Genomic DNA, 20,758 nt, shown 5'->3' with positions numbered 1-20,758 from the left:
AGGGAAATGGCTTTAATGAAAAAAAATTCTTTACCTTTGGAAGTGTACATCAATACATATCAATACTTGCATGTATTTTAGCCATCTCCTTTTAATAACAAATAGGGAAGGGTAGTAGAAATCAAATTCTTGTCATTTTAAGGTCTGGTTCAAAAAAAAAAGTGGGTTTCTCCATTGCAATTTCACAATCTTTGTGTATGTAGGCAGACTTCCTGAAAATATGAAGCACTTCTCTGCAAGTCCTTGAGTCAAAAAGGTTCAATGAGGCATTGAAATTTATCAGGTACTTTTAAAAAGCAATTTCTTAGGTACTTATGGAGCTCCTGCCTAAAAACACACACACTCCTGTTAGTTTAGCACATTACAAAAACATCTAGCTCCAGTACTTCAGTTAGTTATTGACTTTACACCAACTAAACTTTATCACAATTTGTTCACGATTCACATCTTTACAAAAAGACCCAGAAACATAAATATTACAGTTTCATGCTAACAATATAATAATTTATTCACCAATTAGTCACAGATGAAAACCAGAAGAAAAATACTCATTAGCACTTCCAGCGCCAGATTTCAACCTGAAATGAAACAGTTCTCAGACATCTCAGAAGCTGTATTTTAACAGATCCCAACATTTTCACCAGCAGCTCTAGAAAAGGTGGCACTTCCATCCATATTATCCTCCAATGTACCAGCCCAAACCAAATAACACAATAATACAACAGAGGTTCCTTGAACCTCCTCCTCTCTCCCTCTTTATTGGGCAGGCAGAGTCTGGTTTGTCTTGCATAAATTTTGGAGCAAAGCAAGTGTGGAGATGCCAGCTGGCTTTGTCCTTGCACCAAGAACACCAGTTGTTTACACCAGACCTTCCCTCCATGCTGAGCAAATCTGCAGCATCAGGACCCTGGCAAAGTTTTCTTCTACTGCATTCCTTTGGTTTTGATGCCTTGAGAGGCTCCTAGAACAGAGGTTAGATATTGTTAAAGGAATAAAGCAGGGATTTATTGAAAGGCCCTCAAGGATACACCTTGGGCAGTACAAGAACCTGGCCATGGCTTGTTTTCAGTCTGTGAGCACTGGGAATGTATCATCTGAAAGGGAGTCTACATCCACATTTCATAAGTAATAATCAGTGAAATTAAATACAATTGTCCATATTGATACATAATATGGAACTGCTCAATTTGCAGAACATTAAAATCTTCTTTTCAGCATACCTGGGAGAGGGTAGGAAAGAAATCAGGCACTCCATCAGCCTGGTCAAAAGCCCAAGAAATCACTGTCTGTCCTGAAAGTGAGCTTGCATAGCCATCAAGATGTTACTGAAACATTAGTGAGCACACTTGTGTGCTTAACTAGGCATTTCCTCATCTGGTGCTAGAGTCAGAACTGCTGAAACCACCTCACTTCCTCTGAAATCAACAAATTCCTAAGAAATGAAGAGGATTTGAGCACCTGAACACCAGGTGAGCTCTGGCTTCAGTTTCACAGTTTTACAAAGAGCTAAGGTGGCAGTGGGAGCCTGAGCAACTGTTTCATAATAAGAGGAATTGTAAAATATTTTTTTTAAGCATATTGGGTCTTTTTATCATGCAATCATTCCTTTTCTGCTTGAGGACAGAAAAGAGAGAAAGCAGGAGCTGAACTCAATTTCCCAGTCTCCAACACAACACATATTTTCCCAGCATGTTGTGTATTTATTCTTACTGGCTCCCTAGGCCAAACGCACAGCAATTTCACCAGAAATTGGTCAGACCTTTAATATCAAAAGTGGGCTTTTGTAAAAGGGCCACATCCCTATTGTTTAACTACATTAGGTCCTAACCTGTACCACTTACAAAAAATCTGAGAGCCATTCTGCAAGAATGGAAAAGGAAAGTATATTTGCTTTCCTTTTGCATCAAAGTTAAAAACACAAGAAAAAGCAGAGGAGAAGCCTCTCTCTAAATGCTCCTGGGTAAGACACAAACCTGGAAGATATGAAATCCAATCTCACCTGCTGCTTTCACCCATCTGAAGCAGGGTTTTGAACCTTTTGAGCAAGACTGCTGGCCTAGCAGCCATTGCCCTAAGTTGGATACTCTTTTTTCAGTAGGGGAAAACTGCCAACAGATAAAGCCAAAACCAAACCCTCTCAACTCTAAAGCCTTCCTTGCCCAATCTCTCACGATCCTAGAGACTGCTTAGCTCTAAAATCACCATCACATTCTAGTAATAGTTACATTCCACATGCAACAGATATGCACTACACTCCTCCAACTATGGCACTGCCACATGAGTGACCTTATCAGCCCTGTGGCAGTGTACTGTCCTCTGTCACATCATTTCCACTGCACTTCTGTCTATTGATCCATTCAAAGACTCTGTTCCTATTATAGAAGAAAAAAGGCTTTTTTCTGGCAATAGAGTAGCTAGTTCATCTAGGACACTAACAGGAAAAACTTCAAGCCACCTATTATATGCAAGTGATTTGTCTCCATAAACCAGTCCTGCTGCAATGGATTGCCCCAACATTCATTTTCTCTACACTTCTTCTAATCATTCAAGTCAGAGGGTGCAAAGCACATCCAAATGTGGCAAGTAAAAACAAAGAAAGGCCACATAGCAGAGGAGGCTAAGATAAATTGCATATTTACAAGAAGAATAAAGAACAAACTCCTGTGAAGAGAATGTGAAGGAATGGAAAAAAGTGATCAGCACCTTGTAGATCACACTTGAAGAGTCGTTTTCAGTTTGCTTGCATAAGATCTAAAGCACTGCAAGTACTTGCAGTGTCACCACAGGCAATGGAAAGTTCACAGTGCTTTCAAAGACTGTCACTCAGGCAGGACATCAGTTACAGGGCACTGGTAAAACTTGAGTAATAAGCTCCAGGAAGATGACATGTTCAAAGGTATTAAGATGGCAGTTTTAGGCACAGCCATCATTCACATAGATCTCTGACACCAAGGGAAATTTATTAGAACTTTCAGTGTGATTGCAACAATATGTAAATTGGACTGCTCAAATGAGGATGTATGGTGATGATGTATGGTAGGAGTCATCAACTAAAGATTGGAAGTGGGGATGAAAAAATGATGTGATTACTGTGGTCAGGCATTCTGAAGGTCTTGGTTTAACAGACTGAGCAAGATGTACTACATCAGAGAAACCCTCCAGAATACAGTTGCTCAGTAATAATAATAAAGTGACTGTCTTAAGTATTGAACTATGGAATACAGTATATCAAAACCAGGTTATTATAGAAACAGAGACAGAAAAAATACATGAAAAATGTGTGAGTTGTATGGTGTTGTTGACCATATTTTGTTAATCTAGATTCTGCAAGCAGTAAAATTTATGAAAAATATCAGATTCCTGTACTAAACGGTCTCTGTTTCATCTGCATTGCTGTTCAGATGTGAAGGAAGAGTTCTTTAAAATGAGGAAGTATACATTTGAGAAAAACTGGCAGACAATGTTAAACAGAACTACACTAAGAGACCACTGGCCTCTGTTTATTTATTCTTTTAAAACACTTTTTCCTTTAGTGTTGTATGAGGAAAAAAAGCAGAGCTCTTTTACAAAGCAAGTCCACATTCACATTATTAAGAGTAAAGATCTACTTTGTGTGAGAAAGAATATTTATTGTCCTTCAGATTTTAATGGGGATGAAATACATGGAGTGACACCCATCCAGGGACTATGAGATCTCATGTCAATAGTCAGACACTTTAACAAATCTCTGTCTTCATAAAGTGCCAACCACTCTGTGGTGGTGTTCACAGGGGTCCCAGGACGAGGGAAGAGATGAGAATCTTGACTCCATGTTTCAGAAGGCTGATTTATTATTTTATTATATATATTATATTAAAAGAAAATGATATATTAAAACTATACTAAAAGAATAGAAGAAAGGATTTCATCAGAAGGCTAGCAAGGAATAGAAAAGGAAAGGACTGATAAAATCTTGTGACTGCTCACAGCCTCGACACAGGTGGCTGTCATTGGTCATCAAGTAAAAACAACTCACATGCTGGGTAAACAATTCTCCAAATCACATTCCAAAGCAGCAAAACATGGAGAAGCTGAAGCTTCTCAGGAGAAAAGATCCTGGCAAAAGGATTTTTCATAAAATATGTCTGTGACAGCACTCTTCTTCAGAACGCCCTCAAAATCACCTCTGATACCTCATCCCTGTGCTAACACCTGGCATCAAGCACAAGACAAGCCCTGAGCACCCCTGTCATACTTGTACATGAGCAGGACTCCCACTGAGCACAAGGTGCCACAGAGCTACATGCTGAACAGGACAGACACTTAACTGCAGGTGAAATTAAGACACACAACAGCCAGGAAACTGTAATTGCAGGGAAACTGCACTGTTAAAATCCAGTGGGAGTTGCAAAACAGATATTGTATAGATTACAATCACAGTCCACATCTTGCAGAAACAGTCACTTTACAGACAAGAACAAATCTTTGGAAAAAGGAAGAGGTATGCTGGAGTTCTATCAATCAAGTCATCTCAGTCCACAAAAGAATCACCAGACTTTAAGTTACAGTGAGAAAATGCAGACACTTTTCATGACTGCGGCTATTTCTGCTGAATGCTTCCCTCTATGTCCCATTGCAGATGGCCACTTTCAACCTATGTATCTGTGTCATCAACACAGGGGTCAAACAAAACCAATAAAGTGGAGCTTTACAGCATCCAAATTCCCTGCTGTTCAGATCACTTCATAGCCCTGAACAAAAAAAGATGCCAACATGGGTTTTCTATCCACTACAGGGCAGATGAGCCATCACACAGAAACTCTTGGTTTCTCAAAGGATGAAAAGCAGACATATTTAAAGAAATCTAATCTATCCTTGCCAGAATCCAACAGACATACCCTTTTCCTGCCACTGGCAGCAAAATCAAGGCTGCAGGCTAAGAATCAGCACACACACCTGCTCTAGAAGACAAGGGCAGAAGTACCACAAACCTGTGAGCAGGTGCTTGAATAGTCTGCCTGTGTTCCTCCTGCAGAAATTCAGTGAACAGCTGATAACTGGAAGTGACAGCTGAGCAGTAAATAACAGGTATCTTTCCTTAAGATGAAAGGGACTGGAGAAAAGCTGGCATTGCACTTCAAACACACAGTTTTGAATCACCATGCCATAAAAAAATCCTACGTAGCAGGAAAGTACTCATTTCAGTCTAACTTTTTAAGCTGGAAAATATGGGATATAGCATTGTATATTATAGTTATTGCATTCTTTGAACTACAACTAGCAATTCTGAAATTTGATACCTACTTACCTGGTACCTAGTTCCACCCATCAATAAGAGCAGAGGTTTTATTTTGGATATGTACCAGTTTCAGTCTTTAATGGCTTTACACCCGTTGAAACATGAAAGAGTGGAAATAACAGTTGAACTTCATGATCTTAGTGGTCTTTTTCAACATTAATGAAAGAAATATAATAAAATAAAATATATTTTATGAATAGTATAACATAGCATAAAAATATGATATTATATATGGTATGAATATAATATAATATAATATAATATGGAAGGGGTCTCAGGAAAGGTAAGGCAGAATTAGGTACTGCTCAGAAAGAAAAAAACTGCTACTTTGGGAGAAAAAAAATTAATCAATCACAGTATCTATGGGTATTCCTACAAGATTAGACCTCCAGATGTAAATAAATATAGTTTTGCAAATGGCTTGCAACCCTGTTTTCCTGCCTCAAGGAAAAGCATCATTTTAAGGTAACTCACACAAAGCTGACTAAAAGAAAAGAGACTGTACAATATCTATTGCTGAAAATTGAAAGTAGAGTATATACCCCAGTGACTGGCATAAGTCAAATAAATCAATTATAGTGGTGAATTACCTTCCAGGTCTTCTCCAGACAGACATAGAGAATTCAACCCAGATTCGGCTACTGTAAAACTATCCCTGGATTTGGTATTTCTTAGTGACATTTGGCATAACTAACCTCAGTATAATACAGGTTAAAAAAGTAACTTGTTCTATGCAGAGGTCCCTCTGAGGGCCATATTCACACAGCCTAAATTACACTCAGGTCCCTGTACTTTATATTTTCTAAAAGCAGACTGTGGTTTGATAATGTATTTCAGTCCCATGAGTTGTCTTTTCCAGCAGTTGCTCCATCAATGGATCTGTCACCACTGACAAAACACAAGGAGCTTAAGGGATTTTAAATCCATCTCTTGATAAAGTTACATGATGAGATTTCTGAGATGATCTTTTAAACACAATGGGCAATGACTACTACTGCAGTAGTGCCTACCTGCCTTTCCAGAGCCTTCAAGAAATGCCTTTTTAAATGATTTCTTAGAATAACTGTCATCAAAAAGAAAGATGCATAAATGCATATTCCCTTTAGAACACAATTAAGCAGAGCCTGTACTCTCTTGATGCTGAGATCTCTGCAGTGAATCTCCTGTAGTTTCATAGCAGGTTTATCTGTTGCATCCTAGGCCTGAATGAGGAGGAGAAAAAAATAATAATGATAATCAGCACCTTCAGCTTCAATCAGCAGCATGTTCCAAGAACACAGGATCTGAAATTCAAATGATCAAGAGGCCATTAGAGACAGTACAGATTTAGTAGATGTATGCTCATCCTAGTGTTATTGGGGTGGGGGGACCCACCAGGGGAGGGAGGATGAAATACAGAAGTGTTAATTCCAAATAAAAAGAAAATTAAATATATTTGACCACATTCATCCTTTCACAGTATAGTTATACGTCTCATTAAAAGGATACTTACTGTCCAAACTTTAATGTTTCATGTGGGCAAAAAATACTAACAATTAATATTCCCCATCCAGCTCTAATTTAATTACTGTTATTTACATCAATAGTTTTGCTTATAGGATGAGAAGCTACTCCAGAGTTCTCTCCCTGCAGCCAAACCTTTACATGACTTCCCATTCCACGTGGACTGGTCGTACATTCTCCTCCAAGGGAAAAAGCCCCCAAAATTCCTTTGCTGCCCACACTAGCATAGCATCAGAACTGAAAAGAGTGATCTTGCAGTACAGATTTTGCTATTTGAACTCTCCAAACCAAAAATCTATTCCTCTTCAAAGGGCATTTCTAACACTTACTGCTGCAAAGAGATAAAAATAATCCTTATCCATAAAACCATTCAACAAACACCTACATGCATTTCCAAACAACTAGAAGAAAATTCTAGGAATTCCTTTAATTTCCATATGTACTCATCAATGGAATAAAGATCCATAAAGTGTCATAAAGATCAAAAAACATACTTTTCAACTAAAATTGGACTAAAATGTTCAGTCTGCAGGCTGTGGGACTGTGTTGTCACAGTCACATCACATTACTTCCACCAAAACAGCTGGAGGTTTCCAGTGTAGGAAGCAATTATTATGAAAAGTGTCAATGTGTCACATTGTGATTAACTTCACATTATAGCATTTGACAAGTAGCCAGCCCTAAGTCTCCACCAAGAAAAAGGGAAACGGAGAGACAATATACGAGCAAGTCACACAAGAAAATAACAGTTCACCCACTGCTATGTGAGCAGATTTTGACATTGCTGACTGATGCCACAGTTGTGATACACTTCTGGAGTTTAATAGTTTTTGTGGAAGGGTCTGCATTTATGAACAAACACAGTTTGCCCTGTCCTGACAGTGCATGTACAAAAAGTGTCTATCTAAAACTACATGCTCTGTAATTGTATCTTCAATGAATGCTGCAAGTATTTTAGGAGGCAAATCACAATTGATGGCAGGGATGAGAGAAAATTTCCCACCTGCCAAATGCACAACAAAGAAACAGAATTACTGTGGCACCTTTCAGACCTAAAAGGCTCAATTTAATGACACTGCTAGGTACAAAGGACCACACACATCCCTGAAGATTCCTGGACCAGTGACTTCCCAGGGTATGTCCTCCCAAAGAAACAAAGGTGTGGTGATAGCCCCAAGCAGGTGCATTTCTTTGGTTTATTATGGTAAATTATGGTTTATCTACTCTGTTAACCCATGTCATTTTCCCAGTTGTGTTAGAAAACAATAAAGCAAAAGACAAGACAATAACAAGCCAACAGCCTGGCTACACATTGCCTAAAGCAATCAGAGGTGCCTTCCTCTACATCCTCCCCCCATTTTCTGGTTAGTAGGTGTGGGAAATGCAGGCACAGAGAGCTCCCAATGCCTCAGTCTCAGAGATAGAGGTGGACAGTGTTTCACCTAAGGTCTTGGAGAGGGCTTGGAGCTTTAGAATAGAATAGTGAAATAGACACAATAAAAGAAATAAGATAAAAAGAAATAATAAAATAAAATAAAATAAAATAAAATAAAATAAAATACAACAAAATAAAATAAGAATAAAGATTTTTGTTGAATAGGCCATACAGAAGTGGACAAATATATTAAGCAAGATAGTAGAAGATTTTAGAGTTTAACAATAGAACTCGTTGTAGAGTTGATAAAAAGTAGAAGATACAGTATTAAGTTTCTGCAGAGGTATGATTGGGCAGAAAAAGATGCACTGCAGTAAATGAGGTAAAATATAGCAATTAGTAATTGGTTATGAAGATGCTAGGGAGCTTTATGGAAGCAGCTGATTTGTGGTGGTGTTTGCAGGGGTCCCAGGTTGAGGGAAGAGATGAGAATCTGGACTCCATGTTTCAGAAGGCTGATTTATTATTTTATGATATATTAAAAGAAAATGATACATTAAAACTATACTAAAAGAATAGAAGAAAGGATTTAATCAGAAGGAAGGAATAGCAAGGAATGATAATAAAATCTTGTGACTGACCAGAAAGTGTGAGACAGCTGACTGTGATTGGCCATTAATTAAAAACAGCCAACATGGACCAATCAAAGATGCCCCTGTTGCATTCCACAGCAGCAGATAATTATTGTTTTTCTTTTGTTCCTGAGGCCTCTCAGCTTCTCAGGAGAAAAATCCTGGCAGAGGTATTTTTCAGAAAATGCCATGATGACAGCTGATTGGATAAGAAATTTATAAAAGACATTGTAACTAGAATTAAAACATTTTTCTGATGCAAGACTTCTAATGTGATAACTTTGGATGTAACAACCTTACAGACTCACTCTTCCATGACACTGATTTTGCAATTAACCATCTTTTAAACACCTCATCAGGCCACCCCATCCTTCTGTATCCCAAACAAGCAGGCACATTCTGCTCAGGCCAGAGCAGGCTGCAGTCTGGCTGTCCTTTGGAGGCACAGACAGAGCCTTGGAGCCTTTGCTCCAGAGCCTGCTCTGCTGTGTCAGGGAGCCCTTAGCTCGTGCCAAAGTCAGCACACCCCACTGAATGGTTGTGGATGTGCCAGTCAGAGAGAGAATGTCATGGTTTGACGCTGGCACAATGTCAGTGCCCCCATGAAAATATATTCTCCCTTGACCACAACCTCCCAAAAAATTCACTTCCTTATCAAACCAGGACACAGCAACAGGTCACTTTCCCAGGCATCATCCTGGAGAAGTTGTGAGAAGCTCAGAGAAAAGAAATAAAACCGTTCTTATCTTAGTCTCTACACTTAGTGTTTCTGAACACGTGGAATGTTTGTACGTGATGTTTATGGAAAGAGATTCACAAGAAGGTGTTGTTCCTAATTAACCAAGGGTGTTGTTAAGAACCAATCAGGTTCTGGGTGAAAGATCCTGTCTATAAATATCTGTAGTTTTCTAACAAAGCTCACTCTTGTGCCTACTAATCACAGGAGTCAATGTCACTTTTCTTCAGCCTAACTCAACAGTGACAAACCCTTCTCTGGTTCACAGCTCCAAACTGCTGACTCCGACCAGCCCCACAGGTCCTGGGCCAAAAAACAAAGCTCTGAGGGGGGGGGGGTCTTCTCTTCAGAAACCTGCACAAGTCAGACTGCTTGCCAAAGGATGCCAGGCACAGGTAACACAAACTACTCCAGCAGCTTGGAATGCCAGGATCTCATTTTTCCATTTCACTTGGCACTAGGAGCACCATGCTATCAATTTTGAAGGTAATAATTTGTGAAAGTATTTGGAGGGGAAGCAAAAAAGCAACATAGGGGACTTCATCAAAAAGAACTTCCATACTTTTAAGCTGGAGTCAAGACAAGGAAATGATACAAAACATATGAGATCCCAAATCCTAATTTCATTTCTAGCAAGCATCTCCTGTTTGTATAGTCTATTCTCCAGCTACTAATGGTTTATTAAATTAATGGAAACTCTGAGCTTTAGCATATGTTTAATAGCTACAGTGTGCTTTTTTGAGCACTGATATTACTTTCCTACTGTATAGAAAAACACACATGGATGCATTTATGTATGTCAAAAATACCCATTCAGGCTTTGATATTAATTGATAACACATACATCCTTGGTCAAACACTATTTTAGGCTGTAGTTAACAATGTAGAGGTAAGCTGGTAAAAAGTGCCCCAGTTCCTCAGAACCTGGAAGAATTCTTAAAAAAAAACAAACAAAAAGCCCAAAACAAAACAAACAAAAACTCCCCACAAAACTGAACAAAAAACCAACCAAACAACAGCAACAAAAATTAGTTACAATAAAGAAATTCTTCTACAATCAATCAGAGCCAAATAATCCTCTGGTCCTTCCACAGTATGGCTGTATGTATGGGGTAACATCATAACCCAGATGTCCCTCACACTCACACAGCTGGAAAGACCTGTGGAACACATCAGGACAAGAGGCAATTTTTCATCGGTGTTTCAGTCAAAAAACTGTCACTAACTAGACTAGGCAGGTTTGGCTAACACTTAGTGATAACACCCAAGACAAGAAATCCAAGTTCTAATCCTCAGTCCTTGCCAACCAGAAGGATGAGGGTGACATCATTTGCACATTTGGAAGGTGCTACATATTGAAATGAATCAACTTGTTTCCAATGCACCAAAACAACTGCAGAAATGTAATTGCTTACTCTTAAAAGTACAGGTACAGGGAAATCACAGATGTTTTTTAACTGTGGGTTTGCATCCAAAACAGCTATATCCACAATCTGTAGTGAATTAGTGTTCCCCAGTGGCAGGAATGCTGGGCAGATACGTGTTGCACACTCAAACATGGGAACACCATTGTCCTGGGGTGACGTTATGGTGCTTGTATCCCCATTCATGTGTTCTGTTCATGCTGGATATCATGTTCTGTGCCTTCAAGACTGGCTCTGAAGAGTGAAAGTTTTGGTTTGGTTTCTTATCAGCCTCTCCCCCACGGCTGGTGGGACAGGGCAGTACGTGGTGCTGCTTTTGCTTTTTGCTTTTGCTTTTCGCTTTGCTCTCGCTTCTGCTTTGCTTCTGCTTGCTTTTTGCTTCTGCTCATTAGCTAGTTTAGCTAAACAGTCCAAATTTTCCCTGGACTGTTTCTCCTTTCCCTTTTATGGAACCACTCGAGCCTGCTCCAGACTGGGGCCTGGGAACACCGAGGCGGTGACAGAGTGGTGTCATCTGGTATTGTTCATTCTGTGTGCTGGGGGTGCTGTGCCTGTTAAATAAACAGGTTCTTTCCACTTCTCTCCAAGGAATCCTTCCCGACCCGGTTGTGGGGAGAAGCCATGTAAGTTTGCTTTCTGGAGGGGCCCCTTTGGAGGTTTTCTCCCAAATTTGCCCTAAACCAGGACAACCATCCTGTCCCCCTCCCATAATACATGCAGCCAGGCAAAACATTGTACCGGGACACAGGACAGGCACAGAGGGGCAGGGTCAGAGCAGCACACCAGGGAAAAGCAGTGAGGCATGCTCACACATGGCTTCTCCTGTGAGCCAAGAGTGACACCTGCTGGGATCCAGGCTGTGCTCACCTCGGGGGCTGAGGAGAGCCCGGCCAGTGTGGGAACCCAGGAAATTCCTCTGGCTGCCCTGGAGGACTCGAGACCCTGTCAGAGGGCTCAGAGACCTTGGCACAGAGCCCCAGACCCCTGTGCCTTTGATTCAGCCCTTGGAAAAAACAATCACCAACCTTTATGAAAAAATTACAAGCCACGACAATTTAAGTAGAATGATAGTGAATTTATCACAGGGTGAAAAATCGATTTTTGGGGTTTTTAGAATGGGGGTTCAGGGGGCAAGATGGAGGGATCTGGGCACGTCCAGCCTTTCTCCTTCTTCTTCTTCTTGGCCTCCATCTTCTGCTGTGATGTTGGCACTTTTAGATTGGTTTAGAGTAGAAGCTCACTGTCTAACATAGGTGATAGATATTGGAAGTAATTGTAAATATTGTACATGTGGTTTTTAGTATAAAAAGATAACACTGCCCTGGGAGCAGGCAGAGTGCTTGGAACTGTCCTGCTGGATGGACCTCGGCAGGGCAGGAGAAAGAATTTTATAGATAAGAAACAATAAACAACCTTGAGACTGAGAATTGGAGAGCTCTGACTCCTTCTTCGAGCACTGGGCTGGGAAAAGAGACTTTGTGACACATCTCAGGATCACTGTGACCATGTAGAGAGCCCAAGAGGCCAGGAGAGCCCTACGTGACAGCACTGAGGGCTCTAGCTCCTCCTGCACATTCACACACATCCCACTGCCTACATCCAGAGGAATCCACACACTCAGGAGGCTTCTAGACCAGCTACACCACATCACACAACTCAGCAATGGCACACCACACCAAAACTGTGCAGCAAAAAGGAGCAGTCAGTGTTTGTGTAAGGAATAAAGGACAGCTGAGCCCACTTCAGAGCAGTGAAGGAGACAAAAAGCAGAAATTGAAAGGTCAAAGGCACTCACTGCCATCCTTCTACACCTGTCCCAGATGAATTTCAGGGACACCACCCTAGAAGTGAAACAGAGAACAAGCTGCAAGGAAAATAAAAACTGCTGTAACTTTCATCGCTGAAAATGATGTGTGTGTGGGCAGCATGGTGCCAGTCTTGAGAAAAGGTTACAAGAAGTTCAATATCCACATCTGTTCTGAAGATTTCTAGAAAGTTCAGCAAAGAAAAATCATTTTGTGCAGTAAGTAACAGAGAATTAGCTCTATGTTGTAGTGTGACTATTTCTTATCCTTAGATCTCAACCTGTGCTAGCTCTACAGTGCTACTCCTGTGTGCCTCTTTGGGCCCTGCAGTTAGCACAGGCTTTGCAGTGGTACTGGGGCTAGTGAGCACAATTTAACTAACACTTTGAACTTACTCCCTGCCATTTTCCTACAGCACTAACCTCTAATTGATTCCGTTCTCTGTGTTTTTGAGGTTGGAGACCCCAGATTGAAACTCAGGGCACAAGCATTTCCCATTCCATTCCACTCCCAGATATCAGGGGAAAATAGGAGTTGGAGGAAAGGGGGAGATAAAGTAACATCCAAGAAAAAACACCTCATCTTTGCATTCTGCTGCTCTAACTTCATCTGTTCAAAATAATAGAGCATTGCTGCCACCTTGTGCTATGAGAGATGTCTGCAATCAAGATGTTTCTTTTTTGTCTTTATTTTTTTAAACCACAAAACCAGAGCTGCTCCTTACATTGGCACATTGAGGGCAGAGAGTGAGCAAAAGGGGCGACACAAGGGGGGGACGCTGCCTTTCACCAGAGTGCCCAGCCCAAAGCACAGAGCTGGCTCCCCTCCCTTCCAGAGCAGGAGGCTCCCAGGGCCCCCAGCCAAGCCCTGCTGCAGACACAGCATCCACAGGGCCAGGCAGCCCCAGCCCCCTTCACCAAAAGGCTCCAGTGATTTGGTGTGACCGTGTTCACAGGGGTCCCAGGATGAGGGAAGAGATGAGGATCTGACTCCATGTTTCAGAAGGCTGGATTTATTATTTTATTATATATATTATATTAAAACTATACTAAAAGAATAGAAGAAAGGATTTCATCAGAAGGCTAGCAAGGAATAGAAAAAGAATGATAACAAAGGCTTGTGACTGACTGAGACCGTCTGGACATCTGGACTGTGATTGGCCATTAATTAGAAACAACCACATGAGACCAATCACAGATCCACCTGTTGCATTCCACAGCAGCAGATAACCATTGTTTACATTTTGTTCCTGAGGCCTCTCAGGAGAAAAAGTCCTAAGGAAAGGATTTTTCAGAAAATATCATGGCTACAATTTCGGATCTTCCTTGATCATCACTAGTCAGTGGTATAGATAATCCATATTTTTTATTTATGGAGGGAAGCTCACCACAAGTACTTACAGGCGGCATGGCTGTCAGTGACCTGCTCAACCAGAAGCAAGCAGCCCACACAAGAGCCCCACAAGCTCCAGCAAGACTGTCTCAAATGACCAGAGTACCTGAGGGCTGTTAAAATATTTCCAGACATAGAAAACTTGTAATACACTGTTAACAAATTTATTTCCTCTTTGTTATTCCAATTTGGGTCTAGCAATAGGAGAAGGTCAGAGGTAAGTGCAGACGTGGCTGTGTCTGCCCAGACCCAGGCCCAGCTCTGCTGTTCTGCCCTCACTTCAGTTAGATGCAGTCACCAGCAGGACAATTCCACAGCATGCTCACTGAGGAAGATCCTACAGCTGTTTCCAGCCCAGAAGTTGTTCTGACAGGACCCACAGACAGCCTCTGTGTCTGGAGGAAAACCCAGCATTACGGTCCAGCCCATCCTCTGTGCGCACACAGAGCAGATGTGTTCTGACAGCCACTCACGACAGGAGCTTGGCTCTTCCCTGCAGCTGTCAGCACTCATTGTTTTAGTGTGGAGCCCCCAGTTCAGTCCTGGAGTGTGAGCCAAATCCATGGCTGCAACACAGATCTTGTGGAAATACCAGCAGACAGTCAGTGGTCTGAAAAGTGAATGCTTTGCTCAGACATATCCAGGGAAGGCACAGTGGTTGGACCTCTCCAATATAGACCACAGTGCAATATTTGAAGGAAAAATTATAATTTTATCCTTGCCACCTGCAAAGGAGCAACACTGACAAAGTGGTGGCACCTCTGACACAGCAGTGTCCTAGCTGATATACAATTTCGCTGTGTTACAAGCTCCAGCTTACCTTTTTTCATTACAGACTTCAGTTTTATAATATAACTACATAGGTCCTGTTCAGGTAGGTCATTCTGAGCTTAAATAACACATTTGTCTCCTCCAATGGGATAGGAGTAATGGATATTATTTTAGTTATGGATTAAGTGTGCTAATAGAACACTTCATCTAATCCTGTTTTCTAAGCAGCATGGCTACTTACAGTCTCAAAATGAACTGTGTCTTGAGAGTGGTTTCATACAGCACCAGGCTCCTCCTGCTTTGATGCAAATGTCACAGATGTTGTGGTTAACATCCACCACTGATAATCTGATTAATCCTGCCCTGAGTGGTAGTGGAACACTCTAGGAATTAATTACCATCAGAGGGGTGAAGGGCTGAAGGTGTTTAGAATTTAAATTTGGCACGTTTATACAAATAAATCAGAGATAAACTAATACATCAAAATACCTTAGTGCTTGAAATTGATTTGCTTCTGTAGAAAAGAAATTAAATTCTGGATACAAACCAGTAAGCACTAACAGACATAATACAGATTTTCATTACAAGAAAGGCAACTTCTGCTTTCCCATTTCAGTTACTGTCATAAATTCATGAACAGCTACTTGAATACAATCCTTAACTGCTATTGAGTAGTATCATGGGATGCAGGAGCAAACATTTTACCAGTTGGTGTTACTGGGTACAACTAGGGAAAAGTGCTCAATTCTACACAGCTGTCCTTTGTCTGAATTGTCCCCTAAAGACTTGGGTCACACTGTGATCCCTGTAACTGTAATGTACCACTCCAATCATTTCTGTCTCAGAGAAATCATGGGAAATTGTCCATCCCAAAGCATGTGGACAGTAAGATGAATAAATTGTAGTGACTTACGTGGTACCAGTTGACACAGAGATTACAGGGCAGTGACCAGCTTCTGTCAGGCTGGGCTCCCTTGAGTTTCAGCCAGCAATGAGGAGTTAAAACCACTCCCAGGCCTTAGGAAGGCCATTTAGTGTGAGGATGTAGCTTAGCCCTAGGCACTGGAAATCTTCCTTTCAGAAGCAAAGAACTGAGCCCAGTATTTCTCACAGAAATGCACTGAAGTACACTATGCTTTTAGAGCAAATCTACATCCTCACATCAAGCTTAGAACTGAAAATGAAGGTTTTCTGGACCATGGTATTGCATGCTGTAGATCAGGAAGAGGACCCACAAAGATGCCAGTAATTTATACATGCCAGGCTGTCAGTCTCTACTCAGAATAAAACACAGGAATGAAGCTGCTCAGGGCACCTGAGGGGGCTACACTTCTAACATTATTTCATCAGTTGCTATAAAATTCAATTGTTTTCCAGCACACACCATCTTCAGCAGATGAGCTGTCCTGGTTGCAGAGAAGGATGGTGCAGCTCAGCACCAGCCCAGTGTAGCACAGCATGCTCGTTGAGAATAATGAGAGATCTTCTTAGGCAAAGGTTTTCAAGGTACTTGTAGACCCCACCTTCCATCATCAGCACAAAGAGAACCAGCTGCAGATAGGTAACAATAAGAAATTATTTACTGTTCCCATTTTATATTTGGCCTAATTTAACAGCAAATATACAAACACAGCAGGACCATGCACTCAGGCACCACCCCTTCCATGGGCAACCTCTTCATTTCATAACCAACTTTTGTCCCATTGACCTCATTTAAACACACAGAAGCAGCCAGGAAGAGAGCTACAGTCTCAGTGCAGTTCTAGCCCTTCACTGAAGTCATCAAACAATCTGCTAGAAGAGGGCAGAACCTGCAGAAAAATAAATTACATCCCAAAAGGAGAAAAATAATAAATAAATAATAATAAATACAACACAGTCTGAATTCTTGCAGCACCAGCATACTTTTGCTTGGGTCAGAGCTTAAAAGCCTCAGCTCAAAAGCTACTTTCATCTTTCAGAAAATGCATTTTACAAAAACCAACAAACTAACAAACCCTATATAGCACTGCCCAGCCCTTCACCCCACAACCCCCCCAGAGATTGAAACCCCCATGGTACTTGCAGGCAGCTGTCTGTCAGTCCTTCCACTGGGGCCGTAATCCCAGCAACAGCCAAGCTGGATGGAGCTGCTCCTGGACATAAACTGCAAGCTGCTCCAGCAGTAAAAGGACACTGAGGGGGTGTCTGCCTGTCACTACATCAATGCCTCCCAGCTTTGACTCCTGTGGCAAGCACATCTCTTCACAAGAAGACCCCATCCCTGACCCAACCTGCATTACTACAGGTGGCAGCCACAAACTGAAGCTCAAAAACTTCACCTTCTGATCTGTCTTCAAGTCAGATATATACAACAGCAGAATTTCACTGAAGCTTTTCTTCTAGCTGCAGCTATCTGAGGAGCAAAGTATAGCATTAATCTGTCCAGTCCAGACCTGCTTTCAAACACATTTTCCTTCACACTTCAATCCATACAGCCATGGCTAATAACACTCATACATCAGCAATTTCCTTCCTGTGGTTCACACTCCTCTGGGGGCAGGGAGGGAGACCACAAACTATTTGAGAGATATCCACAAAGAGTGTCTGAGAAAACCAGGTTTCTGCGCATCTTACAGCAAACCACTTATGGGCCCATAAAAATTTCACACAAGTCCCTTGTAATTTGGAGGGGAGGCTCCAAGAACCACTCTTGTCCACTGTGATATTCCAATGATAGAGAAATCTCTGATTAAAGACCTCAAAACTCCACATTATTTTACCAGCTTTGCCCCTTCAGCATAGCAATAGACAGGACTCATCACTGTTGTGGGCCTCAGTCCTTCTACGAAACTAAGGGGGGAAAAATTGCATTTTTTTAAAAGATCTAAGATTAAGTAAGTGTTATTTAAAAGGTGTGTGTTGCTGCTGTTCTGCCTTTAAAGTTCAGCTATGTAAATCTCTTCAGTACATCAGATAGTTGCCTTGAATTCCTGAGTCTCCTGTAATCAAACCCTGGGATTCAGCACTGGAAGTCACACATTTATCTGGAACTATCCTGTTTGCCCACAGATAAATAATTGTTGTGAGGTTGGTTTCGTGTTTACACATTGGGGGCAGAACACTACAATACATTGTAAATATTAATGTAGTTGGTGACAGTTACATGTCCTATGTTTGCAAGCAATTGACACAGAAATCACAGAAAACAGGATCACATAAAAACAGAGCAGGGACAGAATGCAGAAAGCATTGGTCAGCAGAGCAGGGGAGCCAGGCCAGCATTATGACACCATTAAGGCAAAACTTCTCAAGCAGATTTGTCCTGTCAACACAGGGACAGAAAGAGATGATTGCATATCATCTGTATGTCAGCAGAAATACTTCAGCTGCTCCCAGCTGTTGGGCAGAATTTAGCAATGATATCAACCTTGCACCTTCAAGAGTGCCTTACTAGTTCAGACCTTGAAGGATGTTGTTTCTTCAAGTAAATTTGCTGATTTATTATTAAGCATCCATAAGTTCTTGTTGAAGAACCAACAAGCCATTGTGCTAGCTAATGTCCAAATACAGATTTTAACATTACTCCTGTTTCAGCAAGCATACAATCACTGGTATTATATTATATTGTTATATATTATATTATATTATATTATATTATATTATATTATATTATATTATATTAATGTGTATGTTTATCATCCACAATTCTTACATGTTACATGACCTGGCTTCTATTTGGCTTTGCTTTAAAAGCTTTACCTGTATTTCTACTGCTTCCTGGAAGAATCCCACAGAAGACCTTTTATATATGGTTATGACTTTTAAAAATGCATGACTTCATTAGAAGAAGTCCCAATTCTGGTCTGTAGAAACACAACCCAAGCTTTCCAAATAATACAGTGCAGCTCTGCCATGCCTCCTACAGCTGTGAACAGGGCTGCTGTGACAGTGTTCACAGGGGTTTTCAGGTGAGGGAAGAGACGAGAATGTTGACTCCATGTTCAGAAGGCTTTATTTATTATTTCATGATATATATATATTACATTACAACTACGCTAAAAAGAATTGAAGGAAAAGCTTCATCTCAGAAGGCTAGCTAAGCTAAGAATAGAATAGAAAAGAATTATAACAAAAGGAGCTGTCTCTTGATTTGCCATTAATTATAAACATCCAAGATGGGCCAATCAAAAATCCACCTGTTGCATTCCACAGCAGCAGATAACCATTGTTTACATTTTGTTCCTGAGGCCTCAGCTTCTCAGAAGGGAAAAAATCCTAAGAAAGGATTTTTAGTGAAAAGATGTCTGCGACAGGCTGCAAAAGTGCTTATGCTGTTCCAAATACTCTCTTAAGGGAAACTAATAGGAAAAAATTACTACTTGAAAAACAGCAAGCCTGTTATAATGCTTTCAGGGAATGTTTGCACTTAAGTCTCACCTTTGTTCTTACCCTGCAGCAGAAACAGTACTTAAAGTTTCAAACACTTCATTCGGTATAGAAACTTGAAGCCAACCTCTTTCAAATACATATTAGTGTGAAGGGCTTCACCTGGCCATGGCATTGTGAAAGCCAGTGGGTTATGCAAAACCCATTCTAGCTTCGGGCCAGAGGGGTTAATGCCCAGGGTTAGTGCCCAGGGTTGGTTAGTGCCCAGGGTTAGTGCCCAGGCAGCCTCTGTTAACTCCAGACTGTTTCCCCAAACACTGATGTAGCTACACACAGCTGTATACACCTGTAGGTTATCAGGTCAGAGCGTTTGAAGTATAAGGCATTGATGTCACACCATTCTGACCATGGTGCTCCCTCTGCCTGAACCTGACCCTCAGAAAGCTGTATGGATTGACATCAGGGGTTGACCTGCAAGTCTGTTGCATATCTATTGTACATCTCTGATGCTGCCTAGGTAATCTTCGCGTGTGTCAGAACAGCTATCCCTGTTTAAATCGTTAGATTGAAACTCCTATCCCCCTAAAGCCAGACAATTGAATGGTTTGGGGTTTTTTTTCCGTCTCAGTACAAAATGTTTGTTAGTCACTTTAGCATAATACACCTTTAAAAATATTTCTAAGCCCCTCCTCAATGTCATTTCCAGGGAGCATTAATTTACTTCACTGCTTTGATGCTTTCTTTTTTTTTCTTTACCAATTAGCAAAGCATTCTAGGTCCTGGCCTCCACAGACATAGAGTGGCAGTCGAGAAGCTTTAAAGTTGCACTCCTTTATTAAAAGAGTTTTGCATTACATTATTTTGTTTTCAAAGTGTGAGGAATACTTGTATTAAGTTGCCATGAGTTAGGTTTTGTCATCCTTAGGCAGACCAGGGCTTCTCTGTGAACAGCACTGGTGACATCAATGACATAAGTGAAATGTTGACTGCCTGGGTTATCAGTGTGGGAATCTGACCTTAGGAATTCATTGTTCTACTCTTCATCCATATGAAGTAGTAAAATTTCAGTTCTCATTTCCAAGTATTATATAGCCATGGAAAATTGAAAGTAGCAAATATCAAGCCATATACAGACTAGGGAAGAGCTTGCTGGGTCACCTGCTCTGTCATCATCTTCCAGAGAAGAATCATTGCTCTTTTAACCAGAAAACATGGGACATGGTCCAGGCTCTACAAATATCTTCTGCAAGTAGCTATCAGAGACAGACCTCCTCAGATGTTTGTGGCATTTCTAGTTTAGAATTCTGTCTGTTTTGCCTCAGTTTACTGTCAAATATACTACGGCAATCAGTTTGTATTTTCTAAGATAAAAGCGTCTTGTGCTATTCTGAAGCAAAGCTGCAAATCCCCTGGCAAGCAGTCACCTTCAGGCTGCCTCAGTGCAGTAGAAGCAAGGAGACTGTGAGCAGTGTGA

The sequence above is a fragment of the Geospiza fortis genome, unplaced genomic scaffold (assembly GCF_000277835.1).
Source record: "Geospiza fortis unplaced genomic scaffold, GeoFor_1.0 scaffold59, whole genome shotgun sequence".
Taxonomy (NCBI): Eukaryota; Metazoa; Chordata; class Aves; order Passeriformes; family Thraupidae; genus Geospiza; species Geospiza fortis.
The sequence above is the reverse complement of the archived record's forward strand: the minus strand, read 5'-3'. Positions refer to the sequence as shown.